The sequence below is a fragment of the Silene latifolia genome, chromosome 10, assembly GCF_048544455.1.
Source record: "Silene latifolia isolate original U9 population chromosome 10, ASM4854445v1, whole genome shotgun sequence".
NCBI lineage: Eukaryota > Viridiplantae > Streptophyta > Magnoliopsida > Caryophyllales > Caryophyllaceae > Silene > Silene latifolia.
This window is the reverse complement of record NC_133535.1, coordinates 4,982,702-4,985,271: the sequence shown is the minus strand read 5'-3', so window position 1 is coordinate 4,985,271 and position 2,570 is coordinate 4,982,702. Positions and strand designations below refer to the sequence as shown.

The 2,570-nt window shown below is 30.7% G+C and overlaps 1 long non-coding RNA gene across 1 annotated transcript; it reads left to right on the top strand.

Moving 5' to 3' along the window:
• The first annotated feature begins 697 nt into the window (after positions 1 to 697).
• LOC141604820 (uncharacterized) lies at positions 698 to 2,170 on the top strand. Its single transcript, XR_012526228.1, has 2 exons — positions 698 to 1,038; positions 1,432 to 2,170. It is a non-coding gene; the product is annotated as an uncharacterized LOC141604820 (long non-coding RNA).
• Positions 2,171 to 2,570: the final 400 nt, after the last annotated feature.

Here is a 2,570-nt window from a genome sequence, read left to right as displayed (position 1 = left end):
CTAGGTCACGACCCGATTTTACTCTTAATCCCACATTATTAACCTTGACTCATTTTCACTCTCCCAAGCAGAAGGTCGCGACCTAGGTCATCAACCCAATCATTAATCCACTTTACAACATTCCCAATCATTTTCCACATTCTCTACCCCACTTTTCTCTCTCTTACTTTTACAATTATTTATCCTAACATTTTATAAATATATTATTTATCTATTATTTATAAATATATTATTTATCTATTATTGTAAATATCATTTTCCACATTATTTATCCTAACACTTTACGAAAAAAAATAATTTAAATAACGTTATAATTTTGAAAAGTGATTAGACGATGTCATTAACAATTAAAAAAAATAAAATAACGGCTATATTTTGATCTAACGGTTATAATTAATCCAACGGCTATATTCGATCCAACGGTTATCATTATTCCAACGGCTATATTTTGATCTAACGGTTATAATTAATTTGAAATATAATTAAAATAAACAACCGAGTAATAAAAACCGAATAACTTGTCTAATTCCGAGTAACTAATTAATAAAAACCGAGTAACTTGTCTAATTCCGAGTAACCGAGTAGCTTGTAATCTTATCTTATCTTCAATTCCGAGATTCTCTTCAATATTATCTTATCTTATCTTCAATTCCGTCTACTTCAATTCCGATCTTGTATTCTCTTCAATATTCCCTCCATACACCCTCCTTCTCCATCATCCTCTCCCTCCACCTCTCCCTCTCCATAGCCGATCTCCATACACGATCTCCATCCTCATTCTCCATCCTCTCCATAGTCGATCTTCATACACGATCTCCATCCCTTCTCCATACACGATCTCCATCCTCCTTCTCCATCCTCTCCCTCTCCATAGCCGATCATCATCTTCAAACCCAATCATCATCTTCACACATACCGACCGATCTACTCCATCCTTCTCATACATACCCAGCCGAATAAAACAAATCTGATAACATACATGACAAAAGTGATGCCACAAGATCTTCACACATACCGGCCGATCTACTCTATTTTTGTGTAAGTTCCTTTCTTATTATTAATCTCCTGTATTTTTGATTCAAAAATATTATAAACTGTTGGTTTTATGCTGTAAAGATTAATAAAATTTTGGATTTTTGTTACATTGATTTTGTATTGTTGATAGTTGATATAATAAAGTTGGTAAATTTTTGTTGGTTAGTTTGTTGTCGTTAGATCATCTTCAAACTGTTTAAAACGATTTTTTTGTTCAACTAGGTAAATTTTTGTGGGTCAAAATACATCAAAATTGAGTTTATTTTGTTAACAATTAAAAAATATAGCCCTTTTTAATATACTTCTATTTTTCTTGTTTTAATTTAGTATATATTCATCATTTAATTTTGTTACTAACTTGTTTTTTCATTTTCTCATTTTTGGTGGAAATGTCAGAGCAACACATTTTGGCAGAGAGAATGCAGATTGCAATTGTCCTTTTTTGTGTCCAACAAATCAGAAAATGACACCTATTGGGTCATGGAAGAGGTCACAAAAATGAAGCAGAGGTCACAAATTGACCTTTGAAGGTCACAAATTGACCTTGGGTCACAAATTAGCAATTTTGGTCACCAATTAAGTGGCTTAATTAAGTCACTAACCATGACCAAGCAAGGTCATGACCAAGCAATTGACCTTGCTTTGGGATGGTCTAAGTGGAAAGGCAAGTGAGGCGAAAATAGAGCGCCCATTTACCTCCCATTTGCATTTGTGTGAGAGGGAGGTAACCCGTCAGGCCGTCACCCACTTATGACGGATAGTGTCCGTCACAAGTGAGATTAGCTGACCGACAATGATATATTCCAAGATTTCCAACTATAGTCTATAGAACTCTAGGAATCATATTTCGTTTATATCGAAAATTGAAACGATTTGATAAACTTGACCCAAGATTTGAATTGATTTTTTTTTTTTTTTTTTTGATGACGAGGGGGTCGAATTTTCCCGGGCCCATGCATTCCCGCACGAATATTTTTTTTAACTTAAAACCTTTCTAGTCTCTTTTTATTTCCACCTTTATTTTAGAATAAATTGTTGTTATTAATTATTACTAGTTTTACACCCGTGCAAAATTGTACGGGTATGTATTAGATCGATATGAATATTTTTTTGATGAATATTTAAATTTGCATTTCTATTATAATAATTGGGCAATAGATGACATTCTGTGATGTACATGATTAATGTGTAATAGATAATGTTAACATTAACAAACTGAATTAACAAATATTAACATGAACAATTAACAATTCAATCCCGTAAATAAATGTAATTCCTTCTCGTAATTATGTGATTTTATTATTATTATTATTATTATTATTATTATTATTATTATTATTATTATTATTATTATTATTATTATTATTATTATTATTATTATTATTATTATTATTATTTTTAGATAATGTAATTCATTTATTTGTAATTAGTTTCATTTATTCCGATTTGTAATTCATTCCGCTTATATGCCATTAATTTCATTTATTCGGAATGTATAAAATTATTTCATAATATTATTTCATAGTATTTGTTCG